At 42.2% G+C, this 21,984-nt stretch overlaps 1 protein-coding gene across 1 annotated transcript in view; it reads right to left on the bottom strand.

Moving 5' to 3' along the window:
- Positions 1-10,174, bottom strand: part of GRB7 (growth factor receptor bound protein 7) — a 72,408-nt gene extending 62,234 nt beyond the window's left edge. Inside the window, exon 1 of the mRNA XM_063137356.1 lies at positions 10,092-10,174. The gene's annotated coding sequence lies outside the window, so the exon portion shown is untranslated. The remainder of the gene's footprint in view (positions 1-10,091) is intronic.
- Positions 10,175-21,984: the final 11,810 nt, after the last annotated feature.

Here is a 21,984-nt window from a genome sequence, read left to right as displayed (position 1 = left end):
GCAAAAGCTACAGAAGTAGGAATGAGTGAAGTTAATTTCAGATACATTCAATGTCTCACTTGTTCTTTATTCCAGTGATTTTAACATTAAGATATTATGTAAAACAAGTTTGTCTTAATTGCGTGCTGTGAAGTCAGACTTGTGACCAAGGCCATGTTTGGGTGGGCATGCCCCCTTGGGGGCTGGGCATGTTGGTGAGCACACCCCTTTGAGGGCTGGACATGTTGGTGGGCAAGCCCCCTTGGGGCGGCCATGTTGTCCTCCTTTTTGGTTTCCAAAATATGGTCACCCTAGTGGAGGTTAGCATGATTAAATAGTCCTTCATATCGACCACAGTCCATACTCCCATCACTCTCCCACACTAGCAAGACAATTGGGCATGATGAAAGTTGTAATCTAACAAATTTGGAGGGCATCTGGTTGGGGAAGGCTACTGTGTATTTATTTATTTATTTATTGCATTTCTATACCGCCCGATAGCCAAAGCTCTCTGGCCGGTTTACAAATTTAAGACAATTCAAAACAGAACAATAGTATAAAACCATAATATAAAATACAATATAAACGCACAAGCAAGATAAAAACAGCAGCAATGCAAAAATACAAATTTAAAATACAAATTTAAAACAGCAAAGTTAAAATTAATTTATAGACTGTTAAAATACTGGGAGAATAAAAAGTTCTTCACCTGGTGTCTAAAAGAATATAATGTAGGTGCCAAGCGAATCTCCTTTTAGACTAAGACAATTTTGTCTAAACTTTGTTTGCAAGCAAAAAGTTGGCTGCATTCTATGGACCTGCTACCCTAGACAGATGCAGGCTCCACTGAACAGGGTGGGATTTACTTCTGAGTGAACATGCATAGGACTTGGGTTTTAGCCACAAGTAAGAACTAATTACCAAACTCTCAACAATACTCTCAAGACTGTGTTTACCTCAATAATCACGATAATAATGATGTGTTGAGAGTGTTTTTCTCGTTGAAAAGTAGGCTGAGCTTCAAGAACCATAGAGAGGACAACCATCATGATTCAACAGCAGGCCCACTGATGAGTACTATTCAAGACAACCTGTGCCACTTGCCAAATAATGAATCATTATTACAAGTATATTTATTAATTATACTCATATTTAAATGCTAATAATAATTATTCCGGTTAATTAAATAAATGATTCATTACTTGATTTACTAACAGGTACTGGCCAGCAAGACCACATTACGCCAGTCCTTTTGCAATTTCATTGGCTGCCAGTCTAGGTCCGGGCCCGATTCAAAGTGCTGGTATTGACATTCAAAGCCCTAAACGGTTTGGAGCCAGGTTATTTGAAGGAATGCCTCCTCCCATATGTGCCTGCCCGGACCTTAAGATCATCTACAGGGGCCCTTCTCCGTGAGCCCCTGCCAAAGGAAGTGAGGCAGGTGGCTACTAGAAGGAGGGCTTTCTCCGCTGTGGCACCCCGGTTGTGGAATGAGCTCCCCAGAGAGGTCCGCCTGGCGCCTACACTGTACTCCTTTCGTCACCAGCTGAAGACTGTTTTATTCTCTCAGTATTTTAACACTTAATTTTAACTTAAATGTAAATTTTACTGTTCTAACTCTGTATTTTAATCTTATATCAATTTTTGCTGCGTGGTTTTATCCTGGTTATGCTTTTTATACTGTATTTTGTATTTGTGTTTTTAAACTGTTGGTTGTTTTATGATGGTTTTAATTTTTGTGAACCGCCCAGAGAGTTTCGGCTATTGGGCGGTATAAAAATGCAATAAATAAATAAATAAATTGATTTAACAACAACAACAACAACAACAAAAACGAATTTAAGATACATGTGTGACACTGATTTCTCTTTTCCTTTCTCCCATACATTCCATTCATTTCAGATAAAATATAGAAGGTAAAAGCTATAAGGACTTGTGTGCATACAGAAGGATTGCTTTTTGCCCCCTTCAATAGCGGCCCTCTTTTATTGTTATTAAATAATGGATGATTTATTTATATAAGACTATTTCAATACTACCAAAATGTTTCATAATTACAAATTATTCTTTTGCATTTTATTATTTATTTATTATTAAATAAGTGAAACAGCACCCTCTGGCCCATGTTCTCCAACACAATGCACCTGTATAGGGCTTTATAGTTCTTAACTTTGAATTCTGCCTGGAAACACACTGGTAGCCAGTGTAGCTGTTTTAATCAGGTGTTCCCTGTAACTGGACCTGGTCAATTGTCTGGCTGTAGCATTCTTGACCTATTGAAGCTTCTGACCAGTTTTCAAAGGCATCCCCATGTACAGTGCATTAAAGTAGTCCAAAGGGAATGCATGCATCTAAGACATGCATGACTTTTACCAGTTCAGGCATCTCTAGGAATGGGCAAAGTTAGCACACTAGCCTTATGTGTGCAAATACAGTCCTAGCCACTGCCAAAACCTGGGCATCCAGGTTCAAGACCAAGTCCAGGAGTACACCCAAACTGCAAGCCTGAATCTTCAGGGGGAGTGTAACCCCAACCATGATAGGATGAATTCCTAATTCCCGATCAGCCTTTTTACTAACCAGAAGCACCTCTGTCTTGTCTGGATTAAGCTTCAATTTCTTTGCCCTCATCTAGTCCATTATTGACATCAGACACATATTTGATATATATGGATGATGAATAATAATAACATAATGGATACATTTGAAATAAATATTTAGTATTTTAAAATTATATTAAAGGATAAATATGAATGATTTGATTATCATTACATGAAGGAACAAATAAAAAGATCACAATTTAACTGATAGGAACTAATTATTTAATAATAATGATAATCATTAATGATGAGTGTTAAAGTGTATCTGAAATTTGTGTTTCAAACCTGGTTTCTGCAATACAGTTCATTCATTACAGATTAATCAAATATAGCTAATAAAATAATATATAGGTTTGTGGACATCCAGAAGGACCTCTTTGTTTTTTGAATAATAGAATATCACAAACTCCAAACAGGTTTGCACACTATGTGGTTCTAACAGACACATGTCCAAAGTCTCCCGTGGCAGATTGGACCCAGAATATGGATTTGGTCTGGCAAGTAGAGGCTGCCTGACTACAATCTCTTATGCCGCCTAGATCCTCTCATAGATGTTTGAAGAGGTAATGACCACTTAGGGGTTTTATTATATTTAGCAGTGTATAAATATCAAAAATAAATAAAATAAATAATAACAGGACTTGCTGCCCTGAACCAAATGGCACTCCCAAAAAAACCCAAATTCTGCAATAACACCGGTGCTAAGAAAGCTTGTGACTAAATCCCACTGGAATGAATGGGATGTGCATACCAATCCTGTGCCCATTTGCTTAAAAACATTGTGCAGGTTAAATTAAATTGTGTAGGTTTACTAATAAGAAAACATGCAGTTAATTGCCACCTTAAACGCATTAATCCTATTCGTTCCAATTAGAGTTTTCCTATATTGTGTCCATTTTCTCTAAAATTTAGCATTACATAGTTTTCAGAATTCAGTAGAACGTAAGCCGTGATTAATATTATTTATTTAAAACTAGACCATAAAGTTTCCCCATCATTCCTAAGCAAATATCCTAAGTGTGTAAACCAACCCCCTCTAGTGACAGCTGTTGGAATTATGTCTATCAGCAAATTCATATACATATTTTCAATACTCTCCCCATCTCCCCCAACACACAAAGATAGTGTAGATACCATTTTAAGGCTACGCCCTAAGGGCCAAACTACATGTTGGGCCTGTTAAAACAACACACTAAACCATGGCTAGGCTGCTAACCCTTTTGTAGCAAATGGTTAGTGAGCATGATTAAACCACGCTACCCTCCTGGGCCGCCTTCGTGAGTTGGGTGACTTCCGGGGAAGGTTCCAGAGAATAGCCTTGGGTGACTGCACTTCAGCTTCATGGAAACTGAACTGTGGAGTACCACAGGGCACCATCCTGCCCCCAATGTTATTTAATATCTATACGAAGCCGTTGAGAGTGGTCATCAGAAGATTTGGGGCAAGGTATCACCAGTATGCTGACACTGAGCTCTATTTCCCTGTGACATGTGAATTGGGAGAAACTGTGCGCATTCTGAAGTGGTGCCTGGGTAGTTATGGCTTGGATGAGGGCCAATAAACTGTAACTGAATCATAGAATCATAGAATAGCAGAGTTGGAAGGGGCCTACAAGGCCATCGAGTCCAACCCCCTGCTCAATGCAGGAATCCACCCTAAAGCATCCCCGACAGATGCTTGTCCAGCTGCCTCTTGAAGGCCTCTAGGGTGGGAGAGCCCACAACCTCCCTAGGTATCTGATTCCACCGTCGCACTGCTCTAACAGTCAGGAAGTTTTTCCTGATGTCCAGCTGGAATCTGGCTTCCTTTAACTTGAGCCCATTATTCCGTGTAGGCAATAATGGCAAGACTTTGTGGGTTGGTGGTTCCTAGGTCCAGGAATTGGGATGTTTGCCTGTTCTGGATGGCATTTCACTCCCTCTAAAGGAGCAGGTCCGTAGTTTGGGGGTGCTCCTGGATCCATCTATGTCACTGGAGGCCCAGGAGACCTCGGTGGCCTGGAGTGCCCATTATCAACTTCGGTTGGTACGCTAACTACAGCCATTCCTGGATAGGGATAGCCTAGCCACGGTCATTCATGCACTGGTAACCTCATGAATAGACTACTGTAACACGTTCTATGTGGGACTACCCATGGGTGCGGCTCAGAAGCTGCAGCTTGTGCAGAACTCAGCAGCTAGGGTGCTCATGGGGACATCTAGCTCTGTTCATATAAAGCCTGGGTTAAAAGAATTGCACTATCTGCTGGTTAGCTACTGAGCCATATACAAGGTTATGTTGTTATCCTATAAAGCACTAAACAACTTGGGACCAGCTTACCTAGCAGACTGCCTCCCCTTATATATACCCGTACGACAGTTACGAGCTTCAGAGGAGGTCCTCTTGGCCACTCCCAAACAAACGGAATGTCACCATGAAGAACCTCAGCAGCAGGCCTTCTCTGCCCGGAGAGCAGTATAAAAATTAAGGGGGGAAATGGCAATGGAGCCACCATGGTTGGGAATGGTTCGCACGACACACTAAGTCATGGTTCACACAACACACTAAGCCATCATGTTTAGCTCAACATGCTTAACCACCGTGGCTTAGTGGGTCATCTGAACAGGGTCATTAGGTTATTCATGCTTTTAAAAATATATGATTAAAATGAGCACTTAAATTTTTAATAAAAAAAACAGCTAGGAGGCCCTGACCTCGATTATGTTCCCCTTGCTGAGTTTTAATTTTTTGTTTTAAATCAAAACCAAAAGGCAAATACCTGGAGGAAGTGAGGTGCAATCCAAGGAGCCGGCCATACTATAGGCTGGCTCACCAACCTTACATCATTAAGGTTGCAGACATACCAACACATGATTCTGAAGAAACATGCTGGGAGAAGACAGTGAGAGACTTCCACTAGCCCTTTGGAAGCCTCCGTCATATTTTCACTCTTACATTCAAAAGGGTACAGATATAAATTCTCAATCAGCTCACAGAACAATGGGCAGGCATCCTTTCTAGAATGACAGGACTACCCAGTTAATATAACCTCCCAGCGACCTGCCTTTTCTTTCGCCCAGTCAGGGATGAGCCCAGCACATTCTGGGCAACCATGCGGCTTCACAGATACCTCTGTTGCAGTGCCAGTTTGCTTGAAGTGTGGGCTGTGCCAGAGAATCCTGCTACATGTACATTGCCTCCCTTGGGATGATCTCCCTGGCCATCATCTACTGACCAGCAAAAGAGAAGGACCACTGTTGCAGGAGACCTTCTTGTTCCAGGGGGTGGCTGCATCCAACTTAGTGGCTCAATTGTTCTAGACATATTTCAGCCCCTCTTGCACCACAGAATCACTGGGTTAAAGAAGTGGCAATCCTGGTGTGTGTGTGTCTAAAATCACAGGGGAAATAAAGTGGGCTAGTTGCCTATATATTCTTTCTGCTAAATCCAACTCTGTATCCTGGCAGGTGCAAGGTCCAGAAGTTCACTGTCTAATCTGAGTCCCGTCAGGCAAAGAAGAAGTCATGGCAGGACCTTGAATAGTACACTACAGCAAGAGCTGGCTGGTGTATTCTCCCATAAGGCATTGGGAGGGGTGTGGCTCAGTGGTAGAGCACATTCATTGTGTGCAGAAGGTCCCACATTCAATCCTTGTTATTCCAGGTATGGGTGGAAAAACGTGTCTGAAACCCTGGAGAGCCACTGCCAGTTAATGTCGACAATACTGGTCTAGATCCACCAATGATCTGACTCAGTATAAGGCAGCTTCCTATGCTCCCAGCAAATAACTGCAATCAACTGAGGACTTAAGAAGGCTGGCAGAGTATGGTATTTCAGTGGCTCCATCTCAGCTGGATGCTGACTGTAGTTTTTAAAAGGCCAGTGTCTGTTTCTGCAGTCTCATGCTCCAGTGTAGCTGAGGGACAGGAGAAGCTGCAGGGGAGTCATCCTCAGCATCAGATGATGGGAGAGCTATGTCGTCTGTCCAGGAAGGTATATAAGGGGTAAGCTGAGGGCTCTCCCTAAAATGGGTCGACCTGTAACTGTTTGAATCTGAATCATGACATGATACCTTGCCCCAAGCCACAGTCCTTTCTAGTTGTTTAGACCTTACACTCAGTGCTCCATCACACCAGTGATTTATCGCACCATGCCCATGCCCCCCATGCAATTTTGCAGCCCAGTAACCACATAACGTCGTCCATGTCCTGCACTCATTTCGGCTCTTACCCTCCACGTTTCATTTCTTTTTGGCGTGCAGAAAGACTGGATTATTTTCCCTCCCTGTGAAATAAATGCTCTCCTCCCTCCCATGTATTTCTGTGGTTGCATTCTATCAACCATCTCATTCTTTGTTGGGGGCGTGTGTGTCTAAGTGTGGTCTCGCTAACAAATGAGGAGGCTGGGGCAGTTCTCCGCTCAACTGTGAAGGGGGAGGGAGAGAGGTCCCATTTAACTCTATGTTTTTACTCATGGGTAGGCATGACCAGGGGTACATTTTCATCTTAAAAGAAGCTCCCTCACTTTTAAAGATAAAGAGATCAAAATTGGCACAGTAATAGCTCTTAAGCAGAGCTTTCAGCATGCCAGGTTTTGAATGATATCGGTCCATCCCTTGATTTTTTAAGATTTTTAAATTTAACCCCCCCCCCTTTAAATGCTTTTCCTGGAAGTTCACAACTACGAAGGATCACTTTTCCTTTCCTTTTATCATGCGAAGCTGTGCATTTCCAAGTTTATAAAATAGAGATCTGCTGGTCCCTTGGAAAGGAAAGGAACCTCTCGTGCAAGCACTGAGTCATTACTGACTCTTGGAGGGACGCCAGCTTTCGCTGACGTTTTCTTGGCAGGCCTTTTAGTGGGGTGGTTTGCCGTTGCCTTCCCCAGCCGTGATTACCTTTCCCCCAGCTAACTGGGTACTCATTTTACCGACCTCGGGAGGATGGAAGGCTGAGTCGACCCGAGCCGGCTGCCTGAAACCAGCTTCTGCTGGGATCGAACTCAGGCCATGGGGAGAGTTTCAGCTGCATTTACATCCAATTCATACTAAAATCCCATGCATGCTTACCTTTGAGTAAACCCCATTTTATTAAGTCTGTGTTCAATGGGGTTTACTCAAAGGTAAGCATGCATGGGATTTTAGTATGAATTGGATGTAAATGCAGTTGTGGGCTGCCCCAGAGAATTCTGGTACATTCTTACTGCCTGCCTTGGCATGATGTCTGTCCTGCTGAAACCAAAGGGAGAGGTTTTTTTAAAAAACTGATAGACCACCCTGGCCAACATGACCCAACAGGGCTTTGGAAGTGGCAGACACTTCACTCTTCACCCCACCTCACTTAGGAATTCGGACTGCTCTGCAAGATACAAAGCAAGCTTTCTTCAACAATGTAATCATGCTCCTTCAACCACTTTTTTTTCTTTTTTAGAAACAAAGAGCTCCATCAAACAGGGCGGGGGGGAATCATGGTTCCTTACCATCACTTCTCCACCCCCGCTTTTGTTTCTCAATACTTCCGCCCTCTCACAGAGAAGAAAGAGGAAGTAAACAGCATGGTCCATTCAGTGGGCCATTTTTATCGCGCTGCTTCTCCTGCACACAGCAAGAGATAGTGGCAAGTTCCGTCTCTAAAAACAAGTTGGACTTATTTTGTCATGGGAAGAAGGCTTGAAGGGGCGGGAGACACACAGGAGGCAGACAACGTTGCGAATAGGACTTGCAAAAATCTGTGCATGCCCAGTGTGAAGGAAGAACAAACCCCTAGAAAGAGGGGGGGAATAAGAGGATTAAGAGGGATTACACCAAAACACCAAACTCCCCACTGCTCTGTGGACACTGGGCAAACAACTTAACCAGTAGGCTGCCACCACCCCTTAACTTCTAACCCCGCCTGGGCCAGGGGATACACAGACCTTTCAGGACACCCTTGGGGCACAAGAGTAGGGGCTCAAGCCTGCACCCTCTATTCTGCACCCCAAGCCTAGAACCCTAAATAGTAACAGGACCAAAGCAGAAGGCCCTGGATTTAGTACTGAGGCTTCAATGGATTAAAGTACACACCAGCTTCAAAATAAAGGTAACGTTTATTAACAATAAGGAAGGGGAAAGGCCGGGGGGGGGGGGAGATGTAAAATTTCACAAACAATTAAGAAACCCAAACCAGCAGAGAAACCTTTCAAACAATGCTGCAGGCAAAACAAGAAAATACTTTCTATCCTATCCTATTCTTTATCGAAGTAAAGGACCTTCCAAAAGGACAAGCTCCAAAGTTCCCAGGCCCAAAAGCCAGCTGACAGATGAAGACTGAAGATCCAAACCAGGACCAGATTGAAGACCAGATTCACAGATGGACCCGAGTGGAGACCCAGGGGAAAGCCAAATGGCAACAGAAGCCCCCCTAGCTTTACACCCCCCAGGCGTGTGAGGCGAGAGCTTCCATAGCCAATCACTGTAAGGCTGCTTGACTACTTTGGCTTCCAGGAGGGGAGCGGGGAGTGAAAGGCTCTCACTCTAACCCAGCTGGGGTCTGTTAGTCTAATTTTGGCAGAGCTTCAGCTCTGACCTTGAAGGCCTGAAGGCTAGAAACCTTGCAATAAATAATAATAATAATAATAATAATAATAATAATAATAATAGCTACCCGCCTCTCCCTCTGGATCGAGGCGGGGTACAACACAAATACAAACACAATAAAATACATATAACTAATTAAAACATTTAAAACTAATATATTATTAAAAGCAGCACATTATTAAAAAGGCATCTTAAAATTCAACTGGGTAGGCCTGCTGGAAGAGATCAGTCTTTATGGCTTTCTTAAATTCTGGAAGACTGTTAAGTTGACAAATCTCTCCCGGCAAGCCGTTCCACAAACTAGGAGTGGCAGAAGAAAAGGTCCTCTGGGTAATAGTTGTCAGCCTTGTTTTTGTTGGCTGGAGTAAATTCTTCCCAGAGGCCCTGAGTGTGCGGGGCAGATTGTACGGGAGAAGGCGATCCTACAGGTAGGTCTTTAAAGGTGATGACCAACATTTTATTCTTCGCCCGGAAACTAATTGGCAGCCAGTGAAGAGATTTTAAAACTGGTGTAATGTGGTCACCCCTAGGTGTACCGGTGACCAGCCTGGCTGCCATATTTTGAACTAGTTGAAGTTTCCGGACTAGGCACAAAGGTAGCCCTATGTAGAATGCATTGCAGAAGTCGAGCCTCGAAGTTACCAGCACGTGCACTACCGTCTTTAGGTCTTCTAATTCTAGGAAGGGGTGCAATAATGCACACAGGTAGTTTTAGTGTGTGCGTGCCAGCCCCTTCTAACTAAATGGAGCTTGATACCAGCAGCTACATTTCCTGAAAAGAACCTGGGTCCTTCACACACAGTAATAAGCATGCAATAAAACACTCATCTGATGACGCTCAAAGTCCTCAGTTATGCACTGAGTTTGAGAAGTATTACACAAGCCAATTTCAGTTGAAAAGAAGCAGATCAATTAGCCCTTGGCTTTGAGACTGGAAGGAAGAACAAGGGGTCTCCTACCTTTCACTGGCCTCTGAACATCAAAACATGATCCCTTATGAATCCAGTCCAGAAGTGGGAGTCCTGATGCAGCTGACTCCACATTTTCCCGAAGAAGGGAAATGCAGAAGGGAAAATACAGTGAGTACACTCATTTTGTGGTAATTGGCAATCTCTTGAAGAACAATCTCATCAGAACCGGGCTGTCGAGATCAACATCCCCACACAAGTTTCACTTCTGCAAGGAAAAAGAAGTCCAGGAGCAAACTTTCAAGGGTCATTTTCTTTGAAAAGTGCCAGAGACCTGTGATGTTTTTCTAATACATGATCTTTTACAAAAGTGCAGGTGTACAGCACTGTCTCAGGAAGCAATGATCTAGACAGGTAGAACAAGTCCCAAAGCAACTATTTACCCATGCAGTCTTTCCAACCAAGGCTGCATCTTGCCAGCCAAAATGGCCCAGCAATTTTTTACAGCCAGCTTCATACTCAGATGGTTTCTCTCTTTTGCCCTCATTCACTCTGGGGGATGGGGAAATGTTTCTCCTCATCCAGGCTTCGAGTAACCACTGACAATCAATGGCTATTAATCTGGACCATAATGCCCTCCATCAAGTGCAAGACTATACAAAAACATATTTTGCATGATCACAGAACATGCTTACAACTATATTAGCTACTGAGGAAACTCAAATGCTTGAAGGAAGGCTAGAGAACTTTGAAGATCGTTTGAATTAAGGGAAACACATTCTGGTCTGCAATGTCATATTCTGGAATAAAGGATTCTCCTTCTCCCCACCCCACCGTTACTTATGTGACAATAGACAAATGTAAATGGGACACAAGGGCGACCCAAGATATTTTGCAGAAAAATGAAATAGCATCTCACAAATCAATGTGACCCGTGAGCTTTGAGTCAGAGAACTTCACAGTGGCTTGTGCCCTGTGAGTCTGACCTCCCACTCCACTATCCTTAAAGGCCCCAAAAATCCACCCCTTCAAGCAACCATTTCATATGCCCTCTCAGCAAGGCCTCTTCTGGCAAGTCAGCCATGTTTCCAGGGCTGAATTGAAACTGGAGCTCACCAAGATGAAACTTCAGGACTGGATTTTAACCCCAGGTTTATGTCCTTACCAAACCACAGGGTGAGACCTGGAAATTATTATCAGAATGGCTATGGGAAAAAGCCTGTCCATAGTGGCTCACACCCTGCAGCAAGCCAGTTGTGCACCCATGCTGCCAGGCGGCATGACACACTGTGAGCAGCTTGGAGGCAAAAACCTAAGTCATGATGGGTTCACACACTGAGCTCAGCACAAGCTGGGTCACAGGCAAGCTTTCTCCTGCAGCCAACTTACATGGAAGTGGTTGTGAGAATCAACCCTGAATCACACATTACCTCCCACTCTTCATGCAGAACACCTGAGTCCCACCTTTGAAATATCATGGACCATAAAGTTGTGTGCATAAAGGCAATGTGACACTTCTGTGCCTTGGAGCTTGTCTGCATGAAGGGTTTGCCCTGGAGTGGCTTACCCTGGAAACTCCGCTCCAAAAAAGCTGGCACATAAACTTTTTTGGCAGCGGAGCCCATGGCACCCCGATTGGAAAAGGAAGTCCTCACGCTCCTCTAGAAAAGTTAAAAAAAAACCAAATGGCGGGGAGGAGAGGAACGGACTGTTCCTCTCCCCCCCCCCTTTTTAAATGTTATTATCTGTATCTGTGGAGCTCCACAGATACAAATAATTTTAAAAAAAGAAATAGAGGTGGGTGGGGAGGAACAGGCAGCCAGAGGGAGATGTGGTTCGCTCAGTCCCTCTGGCGTCCTCCTCTGGCTGCCTCATTCCTCCCCCCGTTTTTGTTTTATTATCTGTATCTGCGGAGCTCCGCAGATAAGATTATAAAATGTTAAAAACGGGGGAACGGCCTCGTTCTCCCCCCCCCCCCGGTTTTTGTTGTTTTTCTTTTCCAGAGGCACAGGGCTGGAAAATTCTCCCTTGCCTGCCTTCCCGTGCAGATGCTGGGAGGGAATGCAAGTGCGGGTGGAAGGCACCTCGTGGCGCCAAAGCACCGCCATAAAGATGGGGGCCCAGACATGGGCCTGATTGTTTCAGGCATCTGGGCTGATGTTGCTTTGGAACTAGATTCCTACCTGTGCTCTCTGCCACAGCCTTCACATTCTTCCCTGCTATGATCTGGGAGAAGGAAAAGTGATCCTACACAGTCTGCTTCATATGGTTTTTGAGAAGAGGGAAACAAACGGTGGCATCATGCAAAAGGATAAGGCACCCATCTACCCCTCCACCCCTCTCCCCCAGAAATAAATCCTTTTAATTCACAGCTTTGCTTTGGCTATGATGCCGCATTGTGCAGGGCTGAATGTTACATGAGATTTCCAGGAACAAGATGCCTCTTCCAGGAATGCTGTCCAAGTAGCAGAAGCAAAGGCCAAGGGAACATGCAGTACACCCAAAATGTTAAACGTGGGAGAGAGATTTACTGATGGCATGACTTAGGACTGTGATTTTGCATAGAATATTGGGTGCAGAAATTGGCTTCCTAAGAGTGAAATCGTACATGTTTGAGAGCCCTCCCTGCAAAAGAAGGGAGTAGAAGGAAGGCAGCTGGTAGTATTATAGCAGACACATAAACATGCTGACAGTTACAAGGCCAGGACAGCTGCAAAGTCCTAGGTGGAGTGTTGAACTGCTGTGTCATTCTGGACCTGAAGTAATGGGGGCTGGTGGGAGTTTTAAACCAGAGGTAATCCAAGGCTTTGGCAAAACCACCAAGTAACACCCTTCCTTTCTTCTCTGAAACCTGTCAGAGCCCAAGGATACACTTTCTGTACTACACAGAATGATGTAGGGTTTTATTTATGCAATACCCTTGTACCCTGCCATTTAAGGCAAGCTCTGACAGAGTGACTAACACACAGTACAAATATTTGGAACAAAACAATTGAACATAATAAAACCAATATATGATTTAAAAACACTGTTATGCCACCCTGCTTCTTCATGAGCTGAGATGTTCCAGGGGCACAAAACTTAGCCAGTTTTTCTTCCCTTTGGAAGGACGTCACTATAGGCTTATTGATGTTTTGAAATAGTGGCATTTATTTAAAAATATACAAGTTGAATGTGGGTGAGTATTCAATAACTGCTCAAAGACCAGTGCTCCCACATCAGGTGTCCAGGGAGTCAGCCAGTACCCTGACAGGAAAAAAGGGTACCTAGACTACCTCATCCTTAGCTGGACAGGTGGAAGGTCTGCTCTCTTCTCTATTTGTTTTTCCCTTTTCAGAGCCAGGATGAATCTCATTTTCCCCTTCTTAAATTCATTTCATCTCACTTTTGCCTCAGTTTGCAACTTTAAAAAAAATCTGCATGAAAATGTGATTTTGTACACATTTTTCCTAATATGCATTTTTTGTACACATTTGCCAAATATAAGAATTTTGTTTTTGCAAGCAGTGCTCCTTAATATAATGCTGGTTTGTGCATTCCGCACCACAAATATATGTATTTTGTATGCATTTTCCTCTATTATACACATTTTTGCATGCCCTGTCCCCTAAAATACACATTTTGTATCCCCTTTTTTTGTTCGTAGAACTACATTGCAAAATTCTGAGAAGTGTGAATGCTGAAGGATAACTAAGGGTGCAATCTTATACATGGTTAAACAAAAAAAAAAGTCCTCCAACTCCAGCATTCCTCTAAATATGCCTTAAGTTGCCATTTCTTAGGAAAAGCAAACTTGATGAGTTGTTATTGAAATGTGAACTGAACAAAAGTCTTCCATCCTGAATTCAGAACATTCTCATGATGGTCCTGTATCAAGAAGCAATTGTTGACAACTTAGTTCCCATGGCAACATATTGCTTGACTATAAAGGATGTCCCCGGCCAGCAGTTTTGACCAACTTTAAGCAGTCCTTAAGTAAGGCCCACTGAGCTTTTCCTGTCCAATCTTATAACAACATATAGCAAGCCAGGAATCAAATCAATAAAAGCCTTGGCGGAATAAAAAAGGTATTAAAGTCCTCTTAAAAGGGGGCAAATGGAATTCTCAGGAGAGGGAATTCCAGAGCCACCACTGAAAAAGCCCCTGTATCTGGTACTCACCAACCGCCCCTGTATCTTTAGCAGTTGCATAGAAAAGGGAATTTCAGCAGGTGTCATTTGTATATATAGAGAACCTGGTGAAATTTCCTCTTCATCACAGCAGTTAAAGCTGCAGGAGCTATACTAGAGTGACCAGATTTAAAAGAGGGCAGGGAACCTGCAGCTATAACTGTTGTGATGAAGAGGAAATTTCACCAGGTTCTCCATAAATACAAATGACACCTGCAGAAATTCCCTTTCCAATACAACTGTTAAAGATACAGGAGCCCTGTCCTTCTTTTCATATGGTCACCCTAGCCAACCTGATTTAACATCAGCAGGCCTAAGAAAAAAGCCTCCAAGGTTGATCTTCGGGCCTGGGCAAGTTCATATAGGCATAGGTATTCCATCAAATAAGAGATCCAATACTGTTCAGAATTTGAAAGGTTAGTAGTACCAACACCTTAAACTTGAGCCTGTAAAAGAATGGGTAACCAATGCAACTGATACAAAACTGATGAGATTTGTGGGACAGAAAATTTTCTGGGATTTTTTTAGTGATTTTTCCGCATTTTCTCTATTTCATTAGAACAAATGAATGTATGTCAATTACAAATACATAGGCAAGCTTGGCAGTTTCAAAATTGCAATTAATGTTTTTAACATGATTATCATATATAATATATATATATTTATTATTTGTTATTTCTTTATTATTACATTTATATCCTGCCTTTTTCTTCTTCTTTTAATGAACCCAATGCTTCCATGGTCTCCCCCTATCCCTTTTATCCTCACAACAACCCTGTGAGGTAGCTGAGGCTAAGAGTCAGTGACATGCCCAAAGTCACCCAGTGAGCTTCATGGCCAAGTGGAGACTTGAACCTGGATCTCCTGAGTCCCAATTTCACTCTCTAACCAATACATATACATCTCAGAGCGAAATGGAACTAAAAAATAGTGTCAGCAAAACTGAAGGTGCCCTAACAACCTTAGTGGAAGAGAGTTAAACTCTGTTGATTATCCATATATCATGCACATTTCTTTGGGTAACTAAAATTTATTAGTGTGTTAACTGTTTCAGAACCTTTGTGTCCCCCCCCCCTTTAAATGTGAACAATGTAAGGGAAATACATGCTATTGTCTTATATATTTATTTATATATAATCATAATGTAACATTAAAATCACATTAAATCTGCTTTAATTTTCTTTCCCTCAAGCATTTCAGGGCAAACACTTGTAGCTTATTGGGACAAAAAATTAACATGAAGCATTTTTGGGGGGCTTTGTTGTTTATGAAACACAAGTAAAATAAACATGCTAATTTAGATCTGTCTAAGGCAGGGATGGGCAACTTGTGGCCCTCCAGATGTTTTAGACTACAACTCCCATCAGCTCTAGCCAGCCTACTCAAAGGTGAGGGATGATGGGAGTTTTAGGTCAAACATCTAGATGGCCACAATTTGCCCACCCCTGCTCTATGGCAACAGAAAATATTTTGGTGCAACTGAGGGCTTATCTACACCAAGCAGGATATTCCACTATGAAAGTGGTATATAAAAGGCAGGAGCCACACTACTGTTTTATAGTGGTATTGCAGTGCACTGACAACTGTTGGGGCCCATGACACATACTATATGTTGCTTTCATACCACTTTCATAGTGTTATATCCTGCCTGGAGTAAATGTGTCATGGGCCCCAACAGTTGTCAGTGTACTTCAGTACCACTATAAAGCAGTAGTGTAGAATAGATCCTGCAGTGCACTTTAATATCGCTATAAAGCAGTAGTGTGGCTCCTGCCTTTCATATACCGCTTTCATAGTGGAATATTCTGCTTGATGTAAAGCTCCAGCCGACAAGTGTTTTATTGCACACTCATTACTGGGCACTCACAGAGTTTGCTCAGGTCCCTTACGTGACGTTGTCTGCCTCTCTCGCCCCTTCTGGCCTTCCTTGCGCAACAACAACAAAAAGGCTCATTAAGTCCGAAGTTTTTTTAAACTCGGAATTGCTGCTCTCTCCTGCTGTGTGCAGAAGCAGCGCCATTAGAACAGCGGACTCAATGGGCCTCGTGCTCGTTCTGTACTTCCTGTTCTTGAAAGAGGAAGTAACTTGAGGAAGGAAAACACGGGCAGAGAAGCGAGGTAGGGAGTGTGTTAACCCCCGGTGTGATGTAGATGAGCCCTGTCATTTTTCTGGTGCCAATGACTCTGTGCAAATTAATCTGATTTGCATTGGAAATTTTTCCAATTCAATTTTTTTCAGAACACCTACATTACTGGATATGATCAAACCACCTAATCCCCAGAAGCATTCTGGAAGCTTAATCTCCCCCCCACTGAAATTTCTGAAGTGACTATAAAGGCAGCCCTGTAAAGAGAGCATCATCATAATAGGCTAGTCTGAATATAACCAGTGTGTGCATGACTGAGGCCAGGCTTGATTTTTGCAGGGTCGCAGCTGGCTTCCCTGAAAGTGACAATCTTTTTATAAAAAAAAAAAAAACCACCAACAACAACAAATATAATTAAAATTATTTCCTTTGAAGAATTTTTTTTTTAGATCCTACTGAAATTCAGAGGAAGATTTTAATCAAAATTCATTGGGTCTTTTATGCTTTTCATTCTGCAAAACCAAGTCTTCCTCCCCCCACCCCCACCTTTAACCCTAGTTGCTATTTTTCTGACAGGACTCCTAATCAGGCAGACATTAATATGAAAGAAGTGATGCTTTTTACCTTGCATGCCGGGAAAGCTTGACATGATGCTTTTTTGTCTTCCATGGAAGTTTTAAATCTCTTAAAGCCGGGCCATAAAAGAAAAAGGCAACAAGCTTAGCTCTCCTGGCACCAACGCAGCTGCGATATTAGCAAGCTTCAAAGAGATACAGTCAAGGGCTGATCTTCAGCAAGCATTGCACTGTATATCCCCGACACCAACATTTCCTCAACTAACTATTTGAGCATACCAGCCTCACTGTCCTTGCAATATTTTTTTCTGGCAAGATTCCTGTGGCTTGGACAGAAGCAAAACAAATGGAATTCAATGTGTGATGCATGCACCTTGTCCCATCTCCAAACATGCATCTTGAAACCATAATAAATTCTGCCAAGTCAATGCAAGAAAATGGATGATGTCATAGACCGAGTACATACATTAGAGGAAGAGATATTAGTGCATAGCACAAATAAGCTAGCAACAGTTTTTCAGACAATGTAAAATGGTTTGGAAGCTGGAGTGTTGCTTGTTCCTGTGTCCACTCATCCTGCTTTTGTAGTTTTGTAGGATTCTGTACTGCTTCAAAAACCTGCTTGACCAAACTGAAAGCAGAACAAGAGAAACGTGTGTGTGTGTGTGTGTTCCCTGTATACACGCCATAGAGAGCAAATCTCCTCTTAAACCACTTTCAGTTCTCTTACAAACTATTGTCTGTATCCAGCAATAGATTTGAACGGAAAGCATGTTTTCATGTGTGCAAGTATATGGATAAACCTGCAAGCCCAAACAACATTGTTTTGAGTGCATACATATTACACAGGTTCCCAGTGTTATTCAGTATCTTTATGAAGCCGCTGGGAGCGGACATCAGGAGATTTGGGGCAAGGTGTCACCAGTATGCTGGTGTCACCCAGCTCTATTTATGATTGTCAGAAGAGGTCCTGCTCATCATTCCAAGACGAACAGAACGTTGTCATGAAGAACCTCGACGATAGAGGCACCCACCCTCTGGAAAACCCTCCCTCATGCGGTTCAGGAGGCGGAAAATGTAGCATCCCTAAAATGCCTCCTGAAAACTTACCTTTTTAGACAAATTTCCCTGGACTATAACTTATTCTGATTTTATATGACATTTTAAAAACTTGACTTTTGTATATTATAGTTTTAATTGTAAACTGCCTTGAAAGCCTCAGCTGTTGGGTAGCATAAATAAGTAATAAATAAAATAATAAATAAATACGTTCATTAGCACACAAACATGCAGTCACTCCCACATCCCTCGTTACAATCACTATGGGTGCCTGTATGAAATGCTTATGTAAACATGTATTTTCTTGTACACTTTTACACCTTATACTGGGTCGGACTACCTTATACTGGGTCGGACTACTAGCCCATTTAGCCTATTCAGACTGCCAGTGGCTCTCCAAGGCCTTAGGGCGTGGCCTTTCCCAACTCTGCTACCAAAGATCCTTTAAATGGCAGAAAACAGCAATTAAATCCTGAGCCTTTTCCACAACAAAACCTGCATGTTCTGCCACTGAGTTATGATCTTTTCCCTTGTGGGCCAATATTATGTAGAAAACAAATATAGTATGTTAATTTTAATTATTTTAAGAAGCTCCCAGATATTGAATAACCAAACAAATATGAAAGCTCCTTCTGGAATCATTTTTTGCTATCAACAATTTAGGAAATACTAACAAATAAAGTATGACTCATAAATATATGGTTCTGCCTTATACTGAGTGAGTCCTTCGGTTCATCTCCAGCCCAACACGGTATCATCTGACTAGCAGTTTTCTAGGGCCTCACACAATTTCCCAGCCCTATTACCCAAGATCCATTTTTTTATTTGGTGATGCCAGGAGTTGAATCTAGTATTATATTTATTGATATTATGTTTTTAAAGCTCCTTTCCTTCAGGGAGCTTATGTGTCCCCCTCCCCAATTTTATCATTACAACATTTATGTGAGGTTAGACTGAAAGATATGGCTGGCCCAAGATCACCCTATGATTTTAATGGCCTAGTAGGAATTTAAAACTGGGTATCTCCAGTCAAAGTCCAAGACTCAAACCACTGCATAACAGCCTGTTAGAAAAGAACTGGCAAAGCTGATTTTTACTTTCAAGAGTGTTTCCAAAAAATCAAGGAGCAAGACTGAGGGGGTCCTCCCCTAAACATTACCCTTTATTGTTGTTGTTTAAAAAACCTCTCTCCCGAATCTAGGAGAAATCACTGGGCTCTGCCCTAGACCCACTTTGTATTTCACTCCCAGCCTTCCTGGCATCATTCTCCACCCCTCAAGCACTGGCAATCCTAATTGTACCTGGGAGGACCGTGTGCATACAAAGAACGTTCTCTATCATTGAACTATGAAGATCACTTCTGTCTGCTCAGTCCCAAATTCCTTCAGGTTCCAAGCAAGCGGTTCGATAGGAACCTCATTTTTTTTATATCGCTTGCAAAGAGGAACAGCTTTAAAACGAGCTCAGGAAGTATATTCCACCCTCCTCCTCTTCCATGCCCACCCACCTTCCGTCACCGTCATCTTCCCGCACTATTACTCAGTTGTAACTTAGGTTTCATGCGTGAAAAAGCAGAGCCCAGCCTGTAAGGTAGCGATTGGATACACTTTTCCAACGTGACTCCTTTCTGCTAATAGGAAGTCAGAAATGTTAGATATGCTAGAGAAGCAGTATTAGTCAGTTTGGAGACGGAACAAGCGGGTGAGTTGGGTTCGGGACCTTTTATCCCCCGAGTGGGAGGGCTAGTCATGGCAAGACGCTTTGACGCACGTTCAGAGTTCTGAGCATGTGCAGAGTTTCGTCTCCCTGAGTGACCACAGTCAGGTCCTTTGTCTCTGGAACAAGGCAGAATGGGTTCCAGATTAGCGTGGTAGGGTTCACCTTCAACACCACTCTATAGAAATTATAGAGTGGGTGGCGTCAGCTCCACATTTGTGTAAAAGGGAAATATTGTGTTTATTTATTTGTATTTATTTGTATTTGCATACTGCAGTGATTGTCAACCCATTTTTGGTTGAGCAACCCCTGTAACGTCTTATTTTGTGGAACCCTCCCCCTTCCCCCCTTCCCAAAGATTAAACAAAAGGAAAGAAAACTTGGCAAAAGTAATTTATATAATATTTTCAAAGGCAAAATAGCCTACTTAGTTATAATTTGGAATGTGAAGTGCCTAAGGTGGAACACTGTAATATTTTGTGGAATCCCTGGATGATCTTCATGGAAACCAAAGGTTGCATGGAACCATGGGTGAAAAAGCCACACTGGCATGCTGCTTTATAGGCAGACTGTGCTTCAGAGTTGTTTTACATACTTAATATATATAATAGTGATTGCAATATAATAATTAGAAATATTTACAATAATCTTAGGGGCCTACACTCTGGCATTAAGCAAGACAAACATTGGTTCTGCTGCTTCTGGCGGCTTTGATACAATTCAGGAGCTTTTACCTATGGGAGAAAAAAACAGATGTGATGTAGGGAGATATATAAATCATAAAATAATAATAAATAAATAAATTTATATAGCACTTTATAACAAAGCACTGTACAGAAAATAAAATAGGTCAGCAGCTTACAAAAAATACAATAAATGCAATAACCATAATAGAAAACCTTAACTAAATTAAAAGAATATAACGATAAAAGCTTAAAATAAAAACCCATACAAAATATATAGTGGCCACCACAAGGGCCATCAGCATACTCTACCTTGGGAACAACAAGCCAACCCCCTCTATTCAAAAAGAAAAGTTTTCAAGCCTTTCTTAAAGACCTCCAAGCTCTTGGTTAGCCGCAGTGGCAGGGGGAGTGAATTCCACAGCAGTGGGACAAGATCCTAGAATGACACAGTGATCCATGAGGAAGAATGGGTCAAGAGGACCTGGCCCATGGACCTGGTGGCCCAGCCTGAGACATACCAGGACAAAAGGGAGAAGGGGTAAACTGGGTAGTGCAAACATAGGGCTTTAAATGCCAGGACCAAGATCTTTGCTGTTTTACTTCTATATTTTAACCTATATCAATTTTTGCTGTGTAGCTTTAATCCTGGTTGTGCTTTTTATATTGTATTTTGTATTCATGTTTTTAAATTGTTGGTTGTTTTTATGCTTTTCATGGTTTTAATTTTTGTGAACCGCCCAGAGAGCTTCGGTTATTGGGCAGCATAGAAATGTAATAAATAAATAAATAAAATAAAAATCTTAAATTGGCTTCAATGGAAGCCAATGCAAGGCCCTATGAAGGAAGGAGGTATGGGCAAACTGAGGGAGGTCCAGAACAGTCCTAACAGCACTGTTTTGGACCCGTATCGAAGGATGGAGAGAGGAAAGAGGAGGGCCCACTAGGAGACTATTACAGTAATCCAGGCATGAGACAACCAAGGCCCAAACCAAGAGATCTGCAGTTATCTGAGACAGGAACCTGCAAATCTGGCGAATGTTCAATAAATGGAAATTACAGACCCTCACCATGTTCTTAATAAAAGGACATGGTGAGAGACAGTCATCCACCAGGACTTCTATGTAACAGAGACTGGGACCAACTGGGTACCTTGAGAGAGGGGAAGTAGGGAGGAGGAAAAGGAAGGTGGGTCAGGGCAGAAAATCAGGATTTCAGTTTTTCCATGTTCAGGGTGGATTTGATTTAAATCACAATTTAAATCACTAGTCAGAAAGACTCGATTTAATCATGTGACTTCCCCTCCCCAAAAGTTCACTCTTCCTCGGTATATTTTACACAACTCAGAGTTACCAAAGTCTCATTTTTGCTGGTATAATCTTAATATTTACAACCAGATGAAGGTTTCATTTTTAGAATAGCAACTTTTCAGATTAGTTTTACAGTTATATATATAAAAAATACTGATTTGGTTATACTATTAGAAACTCATCATAGATAGATAATTATGAAATTATTCCGATATTATTCCAAATATGTCATTATATTTGGACAACTTTTCTGCTGTACTTTATTGGAAGGAGAAAAATAATCTTACAGAAACCTCTGGAAGAGCATGACATTGTGAATGGATTAATGGAATTCATTTACCAAAA

Source organism: Elgaria multicarinata, chromosome 11 (assembly GCF_023053635.1).
Source record: "Elgaria multicarinata webbii isolate HBS135686 ecotype San Diego chromosome 11, rElgMul1.1.pri, whole genome shotgun sequence".
Classification (NCBI taxonomy): Eukaryota; Metazoa; Chordata; class Lepidosauria; order Squamata; family Anguidae; genus Elgaria; species Elgaria multicarinata.
The sequence above is the reverse complement of the archived record's forward strand: the minus strand, read 5'-3'. Positions and strand labels throughout refer to the sequence as shown.